General features: G+C 41.9%; 1 protein-coding gene across 4 annotated transcripts in view; it reads right to left on the bottom strand.

Moving 5' to 3' along the window:
- fynb (FYN proto-oncogene, Src family tyrosine kinase b) overlaps nt 1-26064 on the bottom strand; it is a 78891-nt gene that overhangs the window by 42676 nt on the left and 10151 nt on the right. For 3 of the 4 annotated variants that reach the window (XM_063496556.1, XM_063496552.1, XM_063496553.1), the window contains exon 2: nt 18492-18560. The gene's annotated coding sequence lies outside the window, so the exon portion shown is untranslated. Of the gene's footprint in view, nt 1-18461; nt 18561-26064 lie in introns of all 4 variants that reach the window. The other variant, XM_063496554.1, reaches the window with a different exon arrangement.

The raw sequence follows: 26064 nt of genomic DNA on the forward strand, positions 1-26064 counted from the left end.
AGTTTATTTTAAAGAGGTTGGGTGGAGCAGAGTCTGGAAAGCAAAGGGCTTCATAATCGTGTGCTCAGCGGCACTTTGTCTCTGTAGGAGGTCTTCCAGAGGATGCCCCAACCCCCCTTCATTAAAAATCTGACTCTATCTTGTGAGCTCCTCAGCCTGAACAGGATACCGCCATAGAGGATAAAATGCACTGCTTCGTGGTTCATTTCAGGGTGCAGTATCTCCGCTCTGGTTGGGATTATGAGCTGTGAGCTGTCAAAGCAAGAATAAGCCTTCCTCCTGCCTCTGCTGGGAGAGAGCTGAGACGCAACATGTTTGTCTGCATCCCTTCCTGGTGGGTGAGTGTAGATCACAACAACACAGGCCTCAACTGCATCTCTCCCAGCACTCTCCACATTGTGGAAAAAGGTACGTGTCTCTGTCCCCCCTACTCCTGTCAGCATAACCCAGGCTGGGTGGGGCACGCCGTGACACCATTGTGTCAGGGCGGCTCAGCGTCAGAAGCACCGACAGTGATGAAGAGCTGGAAGAAGATGACAGTCGACACCTTGTGATCCTCCAGGGTGGAGACAGAACTCTTAGACTTTGTTAGAAAACGATTATTTTGCTCCAGACATGCTGTGTCTTCAGGTAGGAGCTGAACCTACAAACACTGAACAGCAACTTTAACAGCAAGTGATTCATCCACTGATCTGTGGATCGCAAGAAAAATCTTGGGCTTTTGTTCCTATTAACCAGATATATAGGTGTGTAATTTAAGTATTTTAGAGAATATGAATGTGTAAAATCCCTTATTTTATTACAACCCTATAATTTATTCATCTCAATAGTCCCAGCTGCTCACTCACAACACTGCATCTTATATGTGTTTTTATGGTTCAGTAATAAAACTTGTTCCAGATGCTCTGTGTTATGTGCTCCTTGTGGTCTGTCTCTGCTTTATTGAACAAGAAAAAAAATGTGGAGGCTATGAGAGAAAGTTCATGAACCTTCATTAAATGGCCTACAAGGTTACAAACATCCCAGCCGCAGGCTCAGAAACACAGGGAGCTGCTTGATGTGAACCCTGCAGACGTGCTGACAGCTGACCTTCTGTTAATAATGCAGCTGTGTCCAGGACTTGACCTGGCAGCCCCCCCACTCTTCCCCTGAGCCCTGAATGAATCAACACCAACACGAGATGCTACGTCTGCTCTCCTCATTGAAATATTCATCGGCTGCTTGGAGGAAACTGTCAATTAGCTTTTGGTTTTATTCAAGTGCTTTGATTCAACTGAGCAAGGCAGAAAACCTAACATGTAAATATGTGTTTCAGCTTTACTTTCCTCCCATAGGAGTTCATCTGGTAAAGAAAACAACTGTTAAAATGAAAAACATCCAAAAATCCTGACTCCTTAATAAGCCATAGTTCCTCATTCACTTCACAAATGTCACTGTGATTTTGTCACCTCAGAAATATTTTTGTGATCATGTGATAGGACTGAGCCATGTGAATATACATATATTAGGGGTGCAACAATACATGTATCGATATTGAACCGTTCGATACAGTGCTTTCGGTTCGGTACGCATATGTATCGAACAATACAAAATTTTTTATTTATTTTATCAACTTTTCTTCTGACGATGCTGTCTGTGTTGAGCGCTCAGTGGATCTGCGTTTGACTACTCCACCTAGCTGCACTGTCGAGCGCAGATCCACTGAGCGCAGCGCAAGCTAGCAAGACAGAAGCTAAGCTCATTGCAACATGGTAACTGCCTCAACGCTAGCCGAAATTGAACCTCCCCCACCCTCATTCAGATCTGGCCTTTGGAACTATTTTGGTCTTCATGTGAAGTATGACCCTGATGGTAAGCATGTCATGGACAAAAGTAAAACAGTATGTCGGATGTGCCACGCAATGCTCAATTGGTGGGAACTAGTGCGTTAGCGCAGTTTGCTCGTTAACGTGTTGACGCCGTCAAGCCCCACGCACGGGGCGATCCGCGGTAACTCGTTAACGGAGATTTGCCGCGTTATGGCGTTAATGTCATTTTAACGAGATTAATGCTGACAGCACTAGTGGGAACACAACGAATATGACTGCACATTTACGCGACATCATCCTAGTGCAAAGACAAGTGGAAGCAGACAAAAACAACAAGCACGCATGCTACAAACTTTACCCGAGTCATTTAGACAGCCGTTAGCACATGATTCTCCTTATGGGGACCTGATATGTTTAATATGCTGCTGAGAATATAGCCCAGAAGAAGGGTATAGTATAGCTTTTATTTTGGAAAGAGCCATTTCTCTGTAATAAACTCTCTTTTCCAAAGATGAGTGATTTCTCGATCAGATAGATTTTTTTTATTATTATTTTGTTGTTTCAGCAACATTAAATTTAAAAACTGTACTTTTGAGTTAAAATATATATTTATAATTTTAATAAATGACAAATTAAAAAGTCATGAAAATCTTTTTGTATTGAAAAAATATCGAACCGTGACACCAAAGTATCGAACCGAACCGAACTGTGAATTTTGTGTATCGTTGCACCTCTAACATATATATATATATATATATATATATATATATATATATATATATATATATATATATATATATATATATATATATATTCAAGGATTCAAGGAGCTTTATTGTCATTCGCATCACATGTTTACATGAGGTGGAACGTGGAACACAACATTGAGTACTAACACCAACTCTCTCATGGGGCATTAAAATGTCCATCTTGGCTAAAGGATCGTTTTTCAGTAACAGTAATTGCAGGTCGGGGTAGTTGGTCAGCATGTCAGCGATGTCCTTAGAACACACACTTGAAGTTCATTATTAAGATAGACCCATGAGCAAATCTTCCCATGAGTGCAAACTTTTTATTTTTGGCAGTGGTTGTGTATCATAAGTGATCTAAGTAGTTTGAGGCCAGTGATGAAGAAAGGGGCTACATCAATCCCCAGTATGAAATAACTACACATTTTAACTGTGAATTATGCAAAGTAGAGTCTAACAATAAAAATATGGAGAAGGAAAGGAGAATAGATAGATTCAAAGTATGTGAGTCCAATCATAACCCTTCCTGTAAAATACAAATTAAGAAAAGAAAAAAGTTGATAGCTTCTACTACTAATCAAAGTCACAATGCAGCCTAACTTTACTCCTACATCACGAGAACTGATACTTTAAAAAATGTAAAAAGCAAAGGCACTTTTTCTTTGGTACTGTAGATACCATTGCTAATGTACAACATGTACTAAGGACACAAGTCTTCTAATCTTGCTTTACATACTGAAGAAGAAGAAGAAGAAGAAGAGGGAAGACCACAAGCACAAAAAACTACAGATGGCATAGTAACAATTACACGTGGAAGATGGCTACTCATGCAGCTGCTACGATAGTGCTGCTCTGACTCATTGATAGGAATGGCAGCGTATGGAAGTACTTTGTGTTTAAGGGGGACCCAGGGATGACAACTGATTCTCAAAAGGCATTATGGGTTTTTTTTGGAATAAGGAAGGAAATACTTCCAATTTAGCAAATCACCTAATCTCCAGATCTGTCCAAAGACTTCAGTTGACAGTAAAAACATCCAAAATATCATCCTTCTTACATCATCCTAAACTGCATGCTACCTTTTTGTTTGATACATCTAGCACTGCCATTGTCAGGTCACGTTTTGTACACCAGGCTGCAATGTTTGCAATGGCTAACATAACATAATTATGCTAACATAATGGAATTGAAACATTAGTAGGATATTCTGCAACCATCCTAACATTTGAGTCTGTGTCCTGTATATAAAATATAATGTTCATATCTTAAATAAATGTTCTGTCACCATATCTACATGACTGCTAAACTTCGAACATCCCTAAATCTCTCCTGTAAGTGGCTTTCTGGTGACCTGCTGGAGGTTAAGAGGTTATTTTTGCAGTAATGATGATAAATTGGACACATAGGAAGTAGAAACAAACACTCCACCTAACCTGACCCTATTACAATGACATCCCAAAGAGAGGATTTGAAAAAGACTGTCTACAGGCCGTGACTGTCTGTCATGTACAGATGAATGTGTTCTGTGTGATCAAAGTGTTCTCTATGCTCTGCACCAGAGAAAGAAATTCTGCAGATCAACACTTCTAGTGCCCTGCACAGGAAAGCCCTGCTGTCAAGACATCCTCGCATTAGCAAGCACAGCCTGAAGCTGCTGCTGCTGCGCTGACTGCATTCTCAACAGGAAACAGGAGGAAATAAAACATTGTTAGAGCGTAATGCTGCAACTTCCCCAAGTCCTCAGCATCCAAGACAGCACGACAAATGCCAGCAGTGTCAGGGTCATGCTCTCTATTCAAATGCTATTAATAGAAAACCAGTTGTACAGATGATGATGAGGTAGGGGCTTTTACTTAGACTGCAGGGAAGCAATATAAGGGCTTTTGCCTGATATGGAACACATTCACTGTGATAAAACCTGGCTAATGTGCTGCTCGTCCTTCATGGGCAACCAACACATCTGAGCACACTGAGGAATGCTGTATTCAGTTTAATTCAATGCAGTTTAGTTCAATTCAAATGTATTTATTTAGTGCAAATCACAACAACAGTTGCCTCAAGGCGCTTCATATTGTAAGGTAAAGACCCTACAATAATACAAAGAAAACCCCCACAATGAGACAACCCCCTTTGAGCAAGCGCTTGGTGACGGTGGGAAGAAAGAACTCCCTTTTGACAAAAAGAAACCTCCGGCAGAACCAGGCTCTGAGAGCGGAGCCGTCTGGTGAGGGCAGTGAGGAGAGCAAGACATGACAAAAGATGTGAGAGCGATCCAGATATTAATAATCACTAATGATTAAATGCAGAGTGGTGTATAAACAGATATGCTCAGTGCATCATGGAAATCCTCGAGCATCCTGGGCATATTACAGCGTAAGTAAAGAATGATTCAGGGCAAAAGGATCTACAGACTTCTGAAGGTTTCCTGGTTTATGGCACAAAGATGTCACCAGTAAAAACACAAATTAGATAAACTGAAACAAAGAACTTTTCTTGAGCTACAATTAAAAACAAACTCTTCAACATCTGACCATTGGGCGGTATAAAAGACGTCTGACGTCGGAAGGTAAGTTGAACAGTTTCCTTGCTCTTTATTTGACCTCGTCTAATAAGCTAGATGCTGTGTTGTAACACATTTGGGGCAATAGGTAAAAAGTCTGTGTTCTAAAACCTGCTCTAAAACTAAAGAGCTGCTCCATACAGCGCCCTCTGCTGGAGATCAACAATGCATTTCTCCGTTGGGAGGCTTGCACTCAGACTTTCTGCTGCCTAGAAGATGACTATTCAAGTAATGCATACCATCAGAGGTGTACATTTAGGAGATAAGCCAGATTCGAACCCTCCTTTACATTCAAAACCCATATCCTGCTACGCTACCACAATATCACAAATCAGACAACAGAAGCAGTTCTAGTCCTCTGGAGAATCCCAAACAAGTCCCTTAAAAGAAACAGTCTGCTCAAATTAGCTCATGAATACTTTGACCATAACAATACAACAACTATTCAAATTTGGCTGATGGTGAAACTGATAACAGGCCATAATGGTTTGATTCTTGTTATAATCACTAAGGCCCAATTATAGCGGTTCACTATATCACACCATAGCATGCTCTGTTGTCACCAGCTAATACATGTTTTTTAAAATCTATGTGAGATGTCAATAGTTTTGTATCTACGTAATACTTTGAGAAACAGAAACCATTGTATTTTAACAGCTGATATTCACGTTAATATCAAGAGGAAATATTTTGATAGAAGAAAATTTAACAAAAGGTCAAAACTCACAAAAACAACCATGTTTACTGTAACTAGTGGGTGATGCACTTTCCTGTAAATGTAAAAATGTGAAGAAGGTGCAACAGTCTGCTGAATCCTCCTGGCAGAGCGCTATAACACATTGACAGCTAGCTGAGCATTGTCACATTATGACTGCTAGCAGGATGTGGTTAAAGCCCCAAATATACCTTAAAGCATGCAAGCAAGTTTCCATTCATGTCACTGACAATAAGGTTGTAGGAGAGCTACGTAATAATGGCTTAGGCATGAAAAAAATATACTGAAAATAACTATTCAGTTCTTCCATTTGGAGGAAGGCAGTTTTGCTGAGGAAATGTCTTACCAGTCATTCTAAAAATAGGCCACAGAGGCCTACGTGCCCTGCTCTGAATCTCTGCATTTTACCTTAGTTGAACAGGGGTTTGACTGTGGCTCTTGTAGCTCGTAAGGTGTTTCAGGCAGCTGACTGACGTTTTCGTCCAAAGCTTGTATGGTATTCCTTCTTCATATCATATGCATGTTTTAGTACAAAACAGCAACATGCATGCATCATGTTGTACACAGAGGACACACGAGTTTGACGCAATACTCTGACATCAATCGGTTAAAACGAAGCTCCAATTCTCATCTTTAAACTGCAAATTCTTCGCCACAGAAAACTACATTTATCTAAGTTGTTTTGTCCCCCAGTTATTATTATTGAGGGTTATGTTGCTTTCTGTTCATGTAGCATTAACCATCCACTATAACACCACAGTGTTTCGGCACACTGGGAGAGACACCTGGGTATTTTTCCACTTACAGCACAAAGAAAAAGTAACAGATCATATAAAAAATAAGTACATACAACCCCAAGAGTGCACTGAGTAAAATGCATTCTCATTGAAATGCAAATGATTTAGCCTAATTTAATTACTGTATATAACTTCTTCGTATTATTTATACGTATCAGATACTTTAGCTCACTTAATGGCGGAGTTTACATCATAGACAGCAAACAAGCTGGCGTTCAGGCCTGATTTTGCTCTCTCTTTGTCAGATTTTTTTTCAGCTACAGCAAGATATATTTGGTTGTATATTTGCAGGCACCTGGCCTAGACTGATGCTGCTTTCACGGTGAGTGTGGCTGTCTCAATGCAGCCACAAGTCCACCTTACATGGGCGAGCAGATATGTGGTGGTATTTGTGCCACATCTAGCCCACAAAGAACTTGATGCGTGGACTACATTTGGCGCAGACGACACTTGTGAGAGCCTTAAGTGCCAGAAGCCGAAAACATTAGACCCAAACGATTATGTTCATTTGGGTAGCATCATTAGCCTTTATGAACTAAATACAGAACAGACATGCATGGACTGCTTTTCAATCTGTGGTAACAGACTTGAAAGCAAAGAGAAACCAATAAAAAATTCCAGACGTATGAATGACAGCTGAGGGTGACTTCCTATTTAGAGGCAGGGTTTTCCTTTAAGCAGACGAGCCACGGTCGCCCATCGCCAACCTGATCTGTCTCTCCGGCCCTGTTGCTAGGTTACCACATTCCAGAGCACACTCAGTACTGTGTGTCCTTGCTCTGCCGCCAGAGTTGGGTCGGAAGAGTCTGGGACTGCAAATGACGCAGCAACCGCGATGCTTTAGGAGCCTGTGAATGAAGCCGACCCACAAGGGGACATTTTTTAGGAGAGAGTGTATAGAAAACTGCACGCAAGCGTTTCTATCAGAGTGAGTTTGTTTGTCACTGTGGCTGGGCGACTTCTGACATGAGATGCTGTGATCCAGCTGTGACTTTTTGCGCCAATGTGTGCAGCTGTCTGGCTTAGTACAGCACGTTCCTCCACACACAGATGAGCAGCAGCAGCGTCTAGACAGCACCCAGACTCAGATACGCCCCCCCAATGCACAGCGCCTCCAAAGAGGATTGTGTTCCGGCTGGGGATAATCTTTGAGGCTCATCATTCTTTGTCTTTGCTCGCTTTATGCATGTGGCTACACGCTCAAACAGGGTTACACACCAAACTGCAAGGGTGCCTACAGCACATGCTGACAGTTTCTGATTAAACAATTTGCCTTTAAGCCACTTTGATCACTCAACAAAAACAACACGCCTATGTGTATAGACCCTAATGACAAATTGGGGTCATTAGGGTCACTAGGTCTTTATACACCTCTCTGCATTTAATTATTTGTTATTATTAATTTCCGGCTCTCTTCCACAGAATGTCTTTGTCCTGTCTCCATCCACTCACCCCCAACTGGTCGTGGCCCTCCCTGAGCCTGGTTTTGCTAGAGGTTTCTTCCTGTTAAAAAGGTTTTTTTCCTTCTCACTGTTGTCAAAGTGCTTGCTCATAGGGGGTCATATGATTGGTGGGGTTTTCTCTGTTTTCATTGTATTATTGTAGGGTCTTTATCTTACAATATTACAATTACAATTTCTTAAAGGGTAACTTTAAAAGTACATTTTTATTAAAACTTTATTCTCCTATAAAGAAACCTCTGGCAAAACCAGGCACAGGGGGCAGCACCTTGAGGTTAGTGTGTACCCAGGGATATTATCTATCAGTTTGGAAGCTGGAAGAAAACCAGCAAACACCTGCACTACCTCCTGAGCTAAGAAGGCTGATTAAAACCACCAGCCTAATATTGTGCCACTTAAAATACATCTGACTAGTTGGGGATGGAAACCGGGCTCTTTGAAATGCTTCTTGATCAGGTTGTCAGCATTGCTTGGTTGCATAAGTGGAAACTGATGGCATACGTATTAATCACAAAACTGCATGTCAGCATTTATTTCTTTAGGCAACACTGGCGTATCATGTTTGAATTGTTTGAGGGCAATGCCATAAGAGCACTGAAAACCCAACACTCACACAAATGCATACAATGATAAATACAGGGTTCAATGTCTTACTCAAGGATTCTTTGACATGTAGAGAAGCCGGAGATCAAAGCACCGACAATGTACATATTAATATTTAACACCTAGCAGAATTGGAGTGCACTGGAGTGTCGCAACGACGACCTGTTCTTTGCGGTTTTAGGCTGCATCAAGCGATGGGGCAGTGATGCTGAGTGACCGACTGACATCACTCAATCTTCAATCATTGTTCAATCTTTGATAAGCCGTATGGAAACAAACACAGCAAGTAGGACCTGGCTCTCTGGAGATGCCTAACCGTAGCTCAGTTGGAACAACATTGGGCATAGCCAGCCTCAATCAATACATCTATAAATGGGTGTGTAAATGAAGCACAGATACTTTATAACACTATGGCTCACTGTGCCAATTTAAAAATGGGTTTCATCTCTTTGCCATCTGCATTTCACCTCAGAATCAATGTACCCTGTCTGGTGGAAGCATTAGTTCTGCCAAACCACAGCTTCCATATTTTGAGGCAGACTTTAGGTCACCACGGTAAGTAAAGAGGCCAGAGGCAGGCCACAACTAATTTGCCCCCTGTTGCTTGTTCCATGTCTGCACTGAGGCTACCACGCAGCACAGTGGGTGAGTTCTATTAAGATCAATCCACTGATAATGTCTAAAGAGATGCTGATGTAGCAGCAACTGATAGACGGGAGTCTTTTGGAGTGGCGAGTCAGCTTAGTGGACTAAATATACAGTATGCATTCATTCTGGAAACACATGCAGTAGAAAACTGAGAACACAAGATTGATATTGTCATCAACTCAGAGGTTAAACTCTGCCTCACATCCAGCTTCCCTTTCCTTCAGTCGTTTTCTCTCCCCCTTAGTGCAAAAGACATAGCATAGTCAGGGTTTTCCACAATGCACTGAGCATTTTTTTTCACTTCTCACTATCTTTATGTTAATACACCTTTCTGCACTTAATCATTTGTTATTAGTAATCTCTGGTTGTTTCATCTGAGAGTCGAAACATCTTTAAGACACTTAAAGAAGTAAAAGGGCTTTCCTTTCCAAGATCCTTATACTACAATGACCTGGATGACTGAGAACCTTTGACAGACATATCTTCCTGTTAAAAGAGCGTTTTTCCTTCCCACTGTGGCCAAAGCGCTTCCTCAGAGTAGTTGCCCGATTGTTTGGGTTTTCTCTGTAATTGAATTAAATTACACAGGTCGGTTCATAGAAAAACAACTAATTCTCATAAAATTCTCAAAAATACATTTTTATTCTTTGGTACTGATAGATACTGAAGCAGAACTGGAAGAGCTCTCAGGAATATGTTAAAGTAGAATGTTTAATGTTCTATGGAAGATAACTGTGTTACTGTCAGTAAGCTCAAACATTAGTCTGGCCAGCCGAAGTCCAGATGTCTATATAACAGAGAAGATGAGATCCTGAACACATCCCAGGCTCCTCCTAATTCTCCTCCACCCATGAGCGGTTGCAAATCAGCTGAGCAGCTGACCTCTCCCATCAGTCAAAACACTGTGGTTAAAGTAGCACTAATTCCTGCAGGGCTGCTTATTATTAAGCTGTGGGCTTAGTCCCAGGGGGCCCGAGGCCAGCATATGGCTGGAGACCAACAGCCATCTTTATCCCCGCCCCCATTATAATTAAATCTACATCACCACACTGATGGAAACTGTGGCTGATTACTGACAGGCCACACTGGATAGCATCATATCAAATTGGTCTTTTCTTAGTGTTTGACAACCACTAACCACTCGACGACCCGAAGTCAGTAAACTGTTAAATAACCCATAATGAGAAAGCTAAGGAGGACCTCGGGAAGCTGTGAGGAATGATGGCCCATTTCATGTGCTACATGTCGATAACTGAACCTCTGCGAAGTGATCTCCACACCCCTGGAGACTGAGAGGTTTCTGCCACAGAAGTTTCCTTTGTTGGATCAATGGTCGTCTTGCCTGGGTGGGTTAAGTTTAGGCTAATTTGCAAACCAGAAATGTTTCCAGCCCTGCCAGTGTAAGGTTTCCAGCCCTGCAATGGCCGACTGAAAGACTCTATTGTTGGCCTCCATGAAGACGGGTCCATAATAAGCCCATCGAAATGTGAGGGAAGGAAGCCCTGTTAAATCCAGAGCGTCCCACAGTTTCAGCAACAATATACCTGTCACAGCTCTCAGTGGGCTGGGCAATAAGTCTAAAGCTTGTCAGCAAAGAGCTACAGCTGCTGTTGTTTAGGATGTGTGATTGCCCCACCCTGCTTATTTTTAAACTAGCCCATAAAAAAAAAATAAAATAAAATCAGTGTTCATCTTCTGGCCATATGGTGGCCTAGTCACTTAATCTGCATGCCTACAGACAAGGAGCTCTCCCAGTTCTCTTATTTCTGTGCTTATCCGCCACTACACGCAGTCGAGATTAACAAGAAAGAAAAGAGGGTGTGCTGACAACGTCATCACGAAAAATACCCGTCTAATTTCACAAGGAGATGCGGGAAATAGGTGCGAGACATAAATTATTTAACAGATCCAGGGCAAGTCATTAGCATGCTGCAGCAGATGTGCTTTTGGTGGGCTCTTTAGCAAATTGGCCAGTCAGTAAAGCAGGATGAGGTTATGTTGCTATTCCATCTGCACAGTAGGCGCAGCAACACACTGCTGCCAACATGCATACACAAGCTTTAAACTTCCCCAGTCAAACAAACACGACTGATCAGTTTAAGGAGACGCACTTCATAAACATCTTAATCCGAGACAAATTTCAGCCTTCTGCTTGTGGCCCCCGCCCACATGCCTAACCTCGATCACAGGCTTGGCTATGGATAGATGAGGGGTTAAGTGATATCACTGAAATGTGTTTCCAACCGACACTGAGTTCCACTCAAGTGAATGAGGGGGTGAAGCATCAAAAGAACTTTCTGAGGAGGTCGAGATAAAAACCACTCAGAGCAGGTGGTCAATCATTCCACCTCTTCTATGGTTGTTTGATTTTCCACCTCCTCCTGCTTTGTTTGAAAAAAGAAAAAAAAAGAAGAAACATTTCAGGGTAGGCAGATGAAGAATGGACCAGAAAGTTATATATAACTCTTGATATTCCTGTTACATTATTCTGTAAACGTACGGGGCAATAACCTGCTGCAGTAGCAATAAAATGCACCAGTTTTTCCACAGACCAGAATAAAACACATCATCCTTCCCCGACACGTAGTAAAAGCACCCTGTGATCTCTGGGAAACGTAGGAAAGAGTCTTGAACAACAGAACAAATTATTTTCATAAGTAAGAAATGCAGTAAGTAAGAAACACACAGACTTTACTTGGCCAGTCCAACCAGGTATATTAGTAAACAACAACACATATAGGGAGAGTCACATTATCTTTTTAATACATCTGAAAGATCTGGAATTGATTTACTGGGCTGGAGAAGTTCAATTCAGCGCCTGAAATTAGCCGACACCTGAAAGCCTAAAGTTGACAGTTTCGAGATGACGGCCAATCACAGGGAACACACACCTAACTCCAGGTGGATGAGTTGTAAAATAAGAAAAAAATCCATCCATGTACAGCTGTTCTGAAGTGGGAAACTATCCATAGAGGCCCAAACCCTTTTTGTACCAGGCTGTAAACTTGCTTTTCATGCTGTAAAGTTGGGAACCTTTTAGGGATTCAGGTCCTTTTGTAGCCAGGCTCAAGTGGACACTCAAAGAAGGATCCTGCTGATGAGCTTGGTCTACAGGTCTACAGGATAGGCATGTATAGTAGGCATTAGGACTGGGTGATATATTGAGTTTTTAAATATATCGATATATTTTTATACGAGATATGAAATGTGACAATATCGTTTATATCGATATAGTCTACGTTACGTTATAACTATACTTGTGGAGCCGCAAGTTTGCCTCTCTTTCGTCCACTTTTGTTTCTACGCTGCGTTACTCTGCCTCGCCTCTCTCCTTCACTGAACACAACTCCCCCTCCCCCATTGCTTCACCTGCAGGCAACTACAAGATTGACACGGCAGCTATCAAAGAGGAGCTGGTCGGTAAAAAGAAAACATTTGGAAATGACTATTTTAGTGCTGTCAGAGTGACGTTAACGCCATAACTGCATTAACGGGGCAAATCTCCGTTAACGGGTTACCGCGGATCACCCCGGGCTAACGCGTTGACGCCTAAAATCCTTTCATTTTCTCAAAAATCGACAGTGTGCCTTATGTATGAATTCTGGTTGTGCTTACTGACCACGAACCGATTTTATGTGGTACACAGCGCTCAGAAACCTTTCAAAAAATGTTTTGGTACGACTTTGGTAAGCTATGAAGCTGCACTGCTTGATGGATTGTTGGAGCATTACGGCTACCGAGGAACCTCGCGGAGTGATACGTACTCTGCTTCGAGCTTCAACGTAATATTACCGTAATATGTGTGTATAAGGACCACAAATGGCACCTGTTAATAGACACAGTTACAAAGAGGATTTCAAAATCAAGACTGTCAGTCACGCAGTAGAACTTGGGAACAGAGCAGCTGCGAAATCTGTCTGTCTTTGTTATTATGCTCAGCGTCTTTTAGTTTACATTTTGACTGCACAATTGTGAGCTTTTTGTTATGCACAAAAACACCATGGTTTTATTTTATTTATGGAGCATTATTATTTAATAAATGCTGATAATTTATTTCTGAGTATTTTTTTCTTGTACATCTACGCTGTATGTTGATAAAAGTGCCTATGTGAGATTTGGGGCACAGCTTTGACTAAGAACTCTCTTTTTGTTCTTACTTTATGGCTTTAAAAAATATCGAGATATATATCGTATATCGGCATCCAGCTAAAGAATATCGAGATATGAATTTTGGGTCATATCGCCCAGTCCTAGTAGGCATGTATATATATATATACATATATATATATATATATATATATATATATATATATAGTATATACACACACACACACACACACGTATTAAAAACAGGTACAACGCAGTGAGACAACAGGTTTTAAGTTTGTTACATCAGGGCTGCTTTAAAAAGTAACAAAAGTACATCTCCCATCTAAATCAAATGAGTACAATTATATTTGTTCATCATCAGTCGTATGTTTACATTTTAAAAACAACAAAAAAATTCCCCACATCTTTTTAAAGGAGGAGTATTTAACCTTAATCATAAAAGTACATTTCCCCAATGCTAGAAATTTGGATAACATAGTAGCCAGGTTTTCAAATGTGGTCTAGTAACGGAATTCCATGATTTGGCTATGCTTTATTTTGCCTGTGTTTTTTTTGGGTGAACTTTGCTCAATTGGCTTGCAGCTGTTTAAACTTGTGCCACACGGCCCTACATACATATTCCACCAACAGAATCTAAGTATGTGGCTAAATCTGGTCAGTCAAGAATGATACTGATACAAGCTGCTGATGTAATGTGAGAAATAAGAGGTACATTTCCATTAAAGCCCTAAGGTCTTGCTCAGATTGCTCATTTAGTTTGATCAAAACTCGAAAACCAGCAAACAGTCCTACTCTAAAACCAAAAAAAGTGTTCTACATATCTGGAGAGTCCATAACAAGTTTGAAAAGGCGGCCACATTCACCTGATGATAATTACATTAACTGATAAACACATGAGCAGAATTCTGCTAGCACGGTTTCTACAAAGCAGAAGCTAAGAGAGATCTCACTACCTGACTGGTACTGACTGATGATCCAAGGATCTGGCGCACTGAGCTGACGCCTCAGTGTGGTCGAACACTACTGCTGCTGCTGCTAATTCACTGACATCTCCTCAGACACAACACCTGAGGAAAGTTCTTTCTGTAAAGTTGAATAATTGACAGCCATCGAATGGGCAAAAGAAGTCTGAGGCTGAATCTGCTAGTGACGTATTACACTGAGGTTTCACAAAGTCACTTCAAGGCTGGTTAACGAGCTCAGAGAGCTACCGTAGAGTGCTTCCTGTGTGTTCTACAGTGGGTATGCTTTAGTTTGCAGCCCAGATCACTTAATTAGGCTGAGGACGGAAAGCAAGCGGATGAAAAATGCCACCAGATGTGTCAATATAATAGAGTGGAGCTTAATGCTGTTCATTAGCGGCACCACTTCCACCCCCAACTGCATCTCCTTACCATCAGAAAAACTGGAAACCACAATGGAACCGCAGACTGAGGGCAACACTGACATTTCAGTGAATAGCTGCCCAGCCCACACTGGCATGGCCATTATCGTGGAGGTAACAAGCTGGGAGGAGGAGTGGTTTAACAGTTAGCTCTTGGGATTTAAAGGCTCAAGGCACAAGTGTGCATTTGTTCCATGGCTGCAAGTGATTGCTGAAATGCATATCAATGTCTGGGACGACGTCATGATAATATGCTGTTGTAGCTTGCTTCTCTGTACAGTGCAGAAACTCTCTGAGAGACGGAGCAGAAGCTTGAAAACACGATTGGAATTGGTGACTCATTTGCTGTTTCTCACCAGCCTACAATCACACCCACTCAGCAAGAACGCTGAAGCACAGACACACTCGCAAGCTCCATGCTCCCACCACGAGGATGCTCTTGATGTGCTACAGTTGCAGCTCTGCACAGCTTCTTCTGACGCTCGCTGCATCGCTCTTTCTTACATTTCAACCACCACCTCACATCTACAGTAGAGGTTCTAAACAGAAAATGAAAAAAAAGAGACTGAGAAACATGCCAAACTGTGACTCCGCTCTCCGACAAGCCCGAGCTGTACGCTCCATCGAAACATGCCGAAGCGTCACAGGAAACTGGGGCACACATAATAAAGGAGCTATCAGAGTAAATATGACTGAACCTTGCATAATGAATACACTTGCTCAGCTGACTCCGGTTTCCTGGAAGAATGCCCTTGTTAAGCGTTTTTCCACTCAACCATTGATGAAATTTACCCCTAAAACCCTGCTCTCCATTTATAGCTACTCTTCTGCTGCTCTTCTGTTTTGTTTTGTTTTTTGTTTTTGCCTTTTTATTACAATGTGTCTCCTTTGTGAAAGGCTGGCTCTGGATTGGAAACTCCAACGAGGAAGAAATCACAAAGTCAAATGTTCTGGACGAGTCCAGGCATTGACATCTTTTCGGTACTAAAAGTAGGTCAAGAACGTCCTGTGACTTCACAGAAACTGCCCTGGAATATAATTTTTAACATTTAGCACAGATAGGCCTTTGACACATTATCTCAACCTCCACAGAGGATGAAAAAATACTAGTGCAATCTGATTTTCCACTCATCCCATAACTACAAGCTTTTGCACAAAAGCTAGAAACATCAACTAAATTCATTCACCATATCAGCCTACTGTTCTCATTACTCATCTTTACACATTTAAAACAGTTTTTAATATAATAAAGTTATATAATAAAGTATTTCTGTAGTTCTGATTTGACACCAGATCTTAATGTAACTGTGAGTTTGCAAAAAGACAATGACATCTCCCCTCCTCGACTTCTTTTTCCACCTGTGAAAAACTGGGTGTGAAACACTTGGCTGTGTAAGTAGGGGACACAGTGAAATATTGAGACATTTTATATTAGCAAGTAAAACTACAACAAAAAAGAAGAATATGTAAAAAAGTTCTCTGTGCATATATGAATAAAACTTCTGTAGGGTCAAACATCCACCAACGATGTCATTTAAATTAAACTAAGACACGGTGACTGACAACGTGAAGATCAAGCAGTGCAACTGGCTAACTGGGGAAATGCTGAAGTTCAAGAGTAATTCTAGTATTTCAGTCTGTGATTTCGTCATGTAAAGTTAAAGTTTGCATTAATTTAGCCTTAATTTTCGACTTGCATTATGGTTCATTTAGCTTTGCGAGGCTGCAGGTAAGTTTCCATTAAGATAAAATGACTTGCCGTTGTCTTCATAATGATCTACAGGGTCATCCACTGTTTTTACATATTGAATTTCTACAAAGCCAGTCACAAACAAATTTGCATGAGTATATGAATAGGACATGTTAAGGTCAACAGTGAAAAATTTCCTGTATGGAGATCCTCAATTAAGTTGAAACAGCTAAATATATAAACATATATCAAAAGTTGCCAAGTATATCTTAAGTGGACAGTGAAAAGTTAAAGGATAAACCGTTCATAAGAACCATTAATGGGAAATGCAGCAACCTGAATAATCATGTAAGGCACATCCATCTGAATGCAGAAAACCTTTGTTGTATGCCAGTCCTTCCGTCTTTATGTTTTTATCCTATTTTCATGCTCCTCTCTGGTGGTGCTATCCACTACAAAGTTCTTATAAATACTAATAAAAAGGGTTTTTTAACCTCTGGACCTCCAGAACTACAGAGAGCTATTCAACTGTTCAAGACATAAACATGTGACATTCAACCCTTGACTTAAACTTTTGTGATCACAGTAGGAATCCCGATGAAGTACATGCTTTAAAAGTCAACTCCTGTCCTTTGTCTCTGCAGATCCTGGACTCCTGAACATCAAGGTAGACATAGACGTATGTTTCTACGCAGTACAATGGTCTTTGCAATGTTTCTTTTAGATTTCAAGAATCAATATCAGGTTTACTGTTTACAAAGTTTTACTGTTTATGTTAAATGAAAAGCATTAAATGAATTAAACAAGTTGAATTCTGTATCAGTCTGGTATATCCAGTGCAGCCAGTTCGGTCCAAGTGTATGAACGAATAACGATAATGGTAACGATACTAGAGTACAACTTTTACTGTGCCATGCATCTCAGGTCAGTTACAGTAGTTGCTAGCCTCAGGCAACCACAGTACAACATCAAACAATGATCAAAGGCAGAGTCTAGTGTCAGTTATGCTCTTTTCTAACTCTCTGTCATACATGATGGGGGCTCTCTTATCAGCACTTTCTACCATTCCCACATTGTTATTTATCAGATCCCTCCTTCACAAAACCCACACAAAGGAACAAAGTGCATTTTGTATGCAACATTGTGCTCACTTAAAAAACAAAAAAAAAACAAAACGTATCACGTGCTTGTGCACTGTGGACTCCAAGAAGGAGACAAAGAACACAGTGCTGCTGCTGGCTGTCGAAAACCAATCTAATATAAGTGCCGTCATGTTCCAGTCTAACCTAGCAGCCGCACTCGGATTAGGAAATAATGGGAACATGTTTTTTTCCGCTGCAGTTTTACCCCCGGATATATGCAGCATGGGACTAAGAGAACAGACACACACACACACAGGACTGATGTGTCAGAGCTGAGGAGAGGTTGCGGTGGGCACCGGCTGACCTTACCTTTACTCCCGCAGGAATTTTTCAGGTTGACCTTAGTGCTGCACTGCGGATTAAAGATGGCAGCAGCAGAAATGGAGGTCAAGAAGGAATCCAACACTTTAGCTTTTAGCTGGTGGCATCTGTTGACCTGCAGGTCAGACTTGTAACAACATCAGCGGCGCACCACTATTATGCTGCACGCCCCAAGCTAACGCACCACAGGTATGAGCGCCTACTTGGGAAAGCAGGTTAGCTTGTGGCAACTATCTCCGCTTCATGTGTACGCATGTGCTTTAATGCATGTGTGTGCGCTTGCTCTACTATCCTTATGACCCACATCCATTGAAGGAAAATCCTCCAGAATGAGCAGGTTTTGTGGGCCATCTGCTATGAGGTTATTTTCACATGGCAGTGTGTATGTATGCGTGTGTACGTGTGTGTGTGTGTGTGTGAGCAAGAGAGTAAACACGGCCGAGTTCATCCACAAGTGTGTTTGTGTCAGCTTACAAATGTCCAGTGGAGTGTGAAGACTCATACCTCTGGTTTTCAGCGTATCAGGATCTTTATTTCCTCCACATTGCGTTGTGCGCCGCCAAAACAGAGGCCCTGCGGAGACACACAGACGCTCAATTATTCATTGTTGCGATTCAATAAAACATGAATATCAACTGCGTATGTGCCAGACCCCGTCATTCACGATAGTCTGCGAAAAATGGGTCTTATACACATACACACACAAAAGACACAAAACAAAACAAAGCAGCAGATGTGTCCAGCTGGAATGAATGACCTCGATCCAATTAACAGAACAAACCACAATCCCCCCTTACACAGCAGCATGGCGGCACTGTATTTGTGACATTCAACTAGTCAACTACAGGTTAGTGCGAAGCATGCAGGAACTGCTGGCTTTAATCACAGGCCTGTGCGGTGGCCCCATTTCTGACTGCCTCTCCAGCAGGTGCATTCTGGAAATCTATTCATTCACTCGTCCAGGTGCAAATGAGACGATGCTGCTAAATGTAGGACATCATCCCTCACTGCCATCTGCCACTGAACGAGGCTTGACTGCATTCTAAGCATGAACGATGCTGGAATTAGAAAATGTTGCTTATAATAATATAGTCTAATGCAACTTTCCTAGTGTTTGTAGCTCTCACTGCATTTTTCAAGTTACAACTTGATTTCCACTTTTGTTCTGTGCTTCAAACTGCCTCAGAGGAGGAGGGATTTTTTTAATGGGGTAGCACAGGGTGGGGAGCACAGGAAATGAGGAAATAAATGCTATGTAGAAAACATAACATTTATAGTTTTCTACATGCCTATTTACGTCCAGAGACTAATAAACCTCCACTCTTCATGTGGATCCAGCAAGACAGGAGGAGGATCTGGACTTTTTGGGCATCGCCGTCCTGGGATTGGCTACGATTTTTCAGGCTCCTGTGCCCTGTTATTATGTAAAGAGTGCCACTGCTTAAGCTACTGAAATTATTTTCTATTGAACAGAAGCTTTTGCAACAAAACCAAATTAAAGTGCCTAAAGTAAAACACACATACAGTACTGTGCAGCCACCTCTCAATTCGGTAAATTTTATGCAGTTATTTTATAGGTGCATTCCATGTGTTTGCATGTTTATTAAATTTAGCATGTATAATATAGGGCAAAATAAAGGTTGTACAGATCTAAAGAGCTTGAAAGTCCATATTTGATATATTTAAAGTCTGTATTGTAACGGAATAGTTCTCCTGGCTTCCCTAGTAGGAAATTCTGCTCCTTGTCATTTACAGATGGCTGTAGACTGAACATATGTACAATTTTCAGCTCTTAATAGCTATCAGGGAATCACTTTGTTGGTGCAAAAAATACTATTTTAGTGTCAAATTGCGTTACTGTTTGCATTTTTCATAGATTCAACTTGCTAGATTTTCTGTTATGTGTTGACCAGACGCTGGTTCATTTATTGAGTTCTGAAGTCTGGATAACTATTATTCATGACCACTTCTAAAAATTATAGGAAAATCTGGCGCATGGAAGCAAAATATGAGGGTGGTTGCTGGTAGGTAGAATAACAACAGCAGTGGCTGCTGTGACCGAAGACATGCTCGCAAAAGTATGGTTTGACTACTGTATGGACATATACTGTGCCTCTGGAGGGTGTGTGTGTGTGTGTGTGTGTATTGTACTGAAGAGAGAGCTGAGTGTAAAATGGAAGCTCTTGGCTCTTGATTTACCGGTCGATCTACGTCGCTACCCTTAGCTATGGTCACAAGCTGTGGGTAGTGACAAAAAGAATGAGATCGCGGATACAAGCGGGGGAAATAGGTGGCTGGTCTCTCCCTTAGAGATAGGGTGAGGATTTCAGCCATGCGCGAGGGGTTCAGAGTACAGCCGCTGCTCCTCCACATCAAAAGGAGCCAGTTGAGGTGGTTTGGGCATTTGACAAGGATGGCTCCTGGGTGCCTCCTGGTTGAGGTGTTCTAGACATGTCCCATCGGGAGGAGGCCCCGGGGCAGACCTGGGACACGCTGGAGAGATTAAATCTCTTGGCTGGCCTAGGAATGCCTTGGTGTTCCTCTGGACAAGCTGGAGGAGGTGGCTGGGGAGAGGGCGGTCTGGGCTTCTCTGCTCCACTTACCCAGCCCCGGATAAGTGGAAGAAGATGGATGGGTATAAAGGTTTTATCTGCCACAGAATTAACACAGAATAATACAACGGATTCATTCACTGGGGTTGGGCACCGCATTTCAACTCTAATACAATGTCATTGTTCAAGGAGGACCAGGAGGTTCAGTCCAAAATCCATTTTACAGCAGTTCGTGTTTTCTGTGCTGCATCTGGATCTGAACCTCATTCAACTGCACTCCAAAGACACTGAACTATCCCTAAGTGAGTGACTACAGTTTACTCAGTGATGATTATCCATCCAATCCTTTTCTTCCATTTATCCAATCCAGCGTCACAGAGGGGCTAAGTCAATCCCAGCCGGCACAAAGCAAGAGCCAGGGTACACCTTGGACAGGCCAAAACACAGAGACAGAAAACCGTTCACATTCATAGCTACAGCCAACTTTGCATCTTCAGTTAACCTAAGCTCAGGCATGTCTTTGGAAGAAGCCAGAGCAGCCAGAGAGAGCACATGCAGACAGGGAGAACACACAAACGCGACACAGAAAGGGCCTGGCCAGATGGTGGATTCAAAACCCAGACCTTTTCGGCAGTGCCACCCGGTAATAAGTATTATAATATGGGTTTTGGTAAGTTTTGTGAAAACTCAGCCTAAAAATATTTAAAATGAGTTTTTATCTTTTAAGTCAAATTTAAATGAAACACCCATCCATGGAAGCCATAAGTGGAAAGATTTGACACGTGAAAAATGTAATACAACAGCTTTAGACTTTCTTGTCACCTCCAATCATTCAAATTCACTTTATTCTGTTCTTCTGTCTGTTTGCAGCTCATTTTCTTTTTCCTTTGGTCTTAGCCACATATTGTCCCCAGGTATGATAAGGAGAGGAGCGTGCCCATGTATGCCCACTCACACATACTGGTCCGCATCCAGTACTCAGATCTATCTTGGACTTGTCTTAATACATTAGATACTTTTGAGGTTGCTGAAGTTTATTTTAGTTCCACACAGCGTACTTTCCTACCACCTGTAGTTAAAGAAAAACCCATGTATTTTGCTCACACACACTGGTTATAAAAGAAAACAGAGGCTCTCTTTTGTATCTACAATGCTAGCACCAAGCTCTTCTTGCATTCATTTGTTAACTCAAAAGTGCAGGGAGCAAAAGTGCGAGAAATAAAGCACACACTTTTCTTTTTTTTCTCACAAGTTAATCTCCACGCGGGCGTGAATAAACTTCGCAGTGGTTGCCAGATCTCTGACTGACAGCGGAATTACACAGTGGAGTGATTGTGTGGCAGCAGGGCCGGGGTTAACTGCATGGCGCTCCTCCTAACTGCCCTTTATTTACAAAAGACGCACTGTCGCTGCTGCCAAAATATGTTAGAAGCCATTAGCTGCTGATCTGACTTTAAAGCTCAGTCCTGCTAATCTAATTTAATCTGCCTCTGTGGCTTTGCTGATTGCTGGAGCGGATCAACGGTGACGCTACAAGTGCAGGCGGGCTTTGCTGATGTGATGCAACTGTTTGTTCTGCAACAGCAGACGCCCACGCTGAACGGTGCTGCTGCTGTTGTTGGTTTTTTGGGGGGTCTCTTACATGAACACTTCCTGTCGTTGGTTGAGTTAGGCCTTCACGGAATGTCTGAGTGGTTTCTCTGGTGATAGTCAGCTGCTCAAGATCAATAAGCACGAAGCAAGGTATGATGGGAAATGACCTGAAAAAGATGCATTCCTTAATGCGCAGCTTTTGACTTTGTCTAGATAAAGTGCAAAAATGTATAAAGGTAGATATTTATCGAGGACAGCCTGGTGTAACATCTGAATGGTGTAGGTGTGGGTGGAGTTACCGAGGTGGGTGCTTTGGCTACTCTGTTTCTTAGCCGATAACAAAAGAGAAAAAGAAGTAGCTGAAGAGACAGGAAATGAGAGAAAACAAAGATATGAGGACAACAGGATGATGGTTTGACACTTTCTTTCCTGTGAAGTCTCAGGTTTTCACAGTCAACAGCAGCACGGTACACCTACGGACTACAAACCAGCAGGTCACAAACCTAACAGTAAATTCAACTTGTCCTAGAAACACAACTGTCTGCACTAATGTGTTTCCAATTTGGGTGATCTGTACATAAAACTGTGAGGGAGTCTCAAAATACTCACGATGACCTTAGCGTGTAAGTGAAACCTGTGATTTAAGTCTTCTTTACCAGCACAAAATTGCAGTGTTCCCACGAGCGACATGCTTCACCATGAGCGTGTCAGGCCCCAGAGAAAGCGAGCTGATTCTCTCCCTTCAGCTGCAGCCCACCCGGCCGAGGGGGGGGGGGGTTAGTCATTCAGCCACACGAAAGCTGTCACATGACTGGCCGGGGCACAACAGCAGTCATTCTGCTCCTTCGCTGCCACTTGGCTAGCGGGACAGATGAGTGGGCCGCTAAAGTGGCCGGACACGCAGCAGGATCCGGATTCAGTGTGCTGAGCTGCCACTCAGGGACAGAGGGCTGAAATACATGCGCTGCATGTACTGAGCACGAGAACAAAAATCAGGGTTTGTGCTGCTTTTGTTTTTGTACTTCATCCGAGTGAGCACAGTCAACAGCGGCTCCATACGCGCATCTATTAATGGTCACAAGTCTTCTATTGTCCTTTAAAAACTTTTCACATTCTTCCAGTCCTCGTCACCCGAACTCAGCAACCACACACAGCTACACACCCAAACACAACAGCTGCCTGTTTAGAAAGCATCCGAATACTGAAAGTGTTCTTATTCTGCTCATTTCCTGCTCCATGTTTTTATTCTGGAGTGGCGTTACGTGATTCACAGTTCAGCTGGACCTCAGTGCACCCCTTCACCTCTAACACACGCTGGTTTCACTTCCTTACCAAACTCCTAACCCGACCCAACACGTGCCATGGTCGTGGCTTTCTGTTGTTAGCCCTTTGCATCTAAGTTTAGCAATGATACAAATAAGATAATAACCTAATTACAACCATGAACTCATGTTTATGCACTGTGCAGTGCACCTAGGGTATAAGCAGTGTAGTAACTGTACTATACTTAATTTAGTATACTTCTATTTCAGACAGATTTTTAAACAGATAGTAAGAATTGTAAAGAGGTGTAGCTAAATCTGACCCTTTGATCTTCATCTTCTTATTCTCTGATAACAGAACAATAACATTAATAATAGCTCATAACTAATATAGTTGGTTCTACTATTTGTCAAATATTACCAAGCAATAAATGTTTCAGTCTTATTAAGAGCATGCCAACTATTCCTTAACTACCAACATTTCCTCTGAATTTATAACTAAGATATGAGCCACAGGGTTATCGTTCTGTATTGTTTCACACTGTCCGACTGTCTTCTCAGCAGAAGAACATCCACCATATAGCAGGAATTTCTTTCAATTATATAGTAACCTTTATATGCTACTATACAGAGTCTGGAATTGGTAAATGTATACGTTACAGTCGAGAAGTGAAGAGTTACAGCCCAGATGTCTAAGTTTTCTATCTAGCATTTGAATATAGCACACATTTGTGGATTTGTCTCACAACCTCATTTACATGTGATATGATCTATGCACACAACTCATGCAATCAGTGAGTGAAAAGACATTTGTGCTGAAGTGAGGTTTTCAGATTTAGACATATGCATTTGTAAAATAGAGCAGATGCTCTTTACATCTGTATTTGTACACAAGTGATAGGCTTGAGGATCATACCATACATGTTTGTAACCTTTTGGAGACTCATTTCCTTCCATATTTCCTTGATTCCTCCAGCAAATTATAGCAGGAGACAAGTGCAAGTGCAGAAGGAGAGGAAACATAGAGGAAGCCACAATTCTTTGGGGACCCTCGCCAAGCTGGAGGGACCCCAGCTGGTAAGCGAACCCAAGAAGTTTCTGTGGTGGTGGGCGACTTTGTGTTTCTGACTTGTATAGTTGAACATAAAGCTCGCTGTCAGCCACCCACTTGTGGTTCATTCTAGGGCTAGTCTCTAAAGGGTAAGTAGGGCACTTTGCCATTTCAATAATAGCTGCATTGGCAAAGCTTACAGCTGCAGGCTGTAGCCTTTACATGGATGTGGAGCAATCTTGCAGACAGTGTGGTAGTTCACCAGTGATTTTATATTCAGCTGCGTGTTTTGTCCTCCAACATTCTGATACAACTCATGGTAAAGATGTACCACGTTACAACATCCCGAATGCTTCCCTCAGAGATTTAATTTGATTGACTGACCAGCACCACCAGTGAGAGTCTGACTGGCATACGCTGTTGAAGAGTGGATTAAAATGAACCATTATCCTAACAGCACATTAGGCCTCCTCCTCTGGGTTTCTGCATCCTTACATCAGAGAAGGATTTGCCAGGTGATTAAAGTGAGAAAAAAACTGAGGGTGTTCATAAGAAGAGAGAATTAACAACTGATCTTACTCCCACAGACCGCACTGACAATAGAGTGAGGGAAACTCCAGAATGACTGGTAGACAGAGAGTGGGTGATATGGAGGATGTTGTATTTTGTGTTATCAGGACATACGCTATATGGCTAAAAGTACTAAGGTGCCTAAACAGTATACCTAGAGGAGCTGCTCGGCCAGCTGTGTGCCATGACGCTTCATGTTGATGTTAATGCCAGGGGAGGTTTGGAATGCTGCAGTTCTACTTCCACTAAGTAAGAGAATGGCCTGAAAAGGCAAAACAAGAGCCAGTGTAAGATTATATTCAACTGAAAAGCTACTCTAGTACAGTATAGATAAAGTTGATATGGTATCTAAAACAAGCCAAAATGATCTCCCGTGACCCGGAGGATCGCTCTAACCGGAACTTATTCTCTTGCCATGCTGAGCTCAACAAGGACCAACAGACTGCTGCTTGCTAACTGCAGTGCAAAAAGGCATCAACATATTATTATTTATTTATTTTAAATAGTTAGAGAGGAGATTTTTAATGGTTTTATTAAATATGTGAATGAAGCTGCGCATACACACAGCAGCAGTGAAAGAGAAGGTTTACAAGAAGGTAGTGAGACTTGCTATGATGTATGGTTTGGAGAAAGAGGCACAGATAAAAAGACAGGAGGATAAGCTGGAGGTGACAGAGTCAAAGATGTTAAGTTTTTCAGTGCGAGTGAGCAGAATGGACTGAGAGGAACAAGTCGGGTTGATTAGAAAGGCAAAGCTGAGATGGTTTGGACATGTGCAGAGGAGAGAGAGTGGATATACAAAACCTCCATGGATGTCTGATGTGTGATTGGAGGACACAAATGGGACCCTATGTTCGGGTGACAAAACTGAATGTGAATTGAACATTTCATGTTTCAGCTCGAGTGCTGCTCAGTTTCACATCTCTTTCAGTCGGGGTCTTAGAGGAGCATCAGTGTATGGCAGCTTAGGGAAGATTCAGCTTTAGATTCAACTTTTCAACCCTGGCCGCAGCCTCTATAGACAAATCACTCATTTCTGAAGCTATGTG

The sequence above is a fragment of the Pelmatolapia mariae genome, linkage group LG15 (genome assembly GCF_036321145.2).
Source record: "Pelmatolapia mariae isolate MD_Pm_ZW linkage group LG15, Pm_UMD_F_2, whole genome shotgun sequence".
NCBI classification, from domain to species: Eukaryota; Metazoa; Chordata; class Actinopteri; order Cichliformes; family Cichlidae; genus Pelmatolapia; species Pelmatolapia mariae.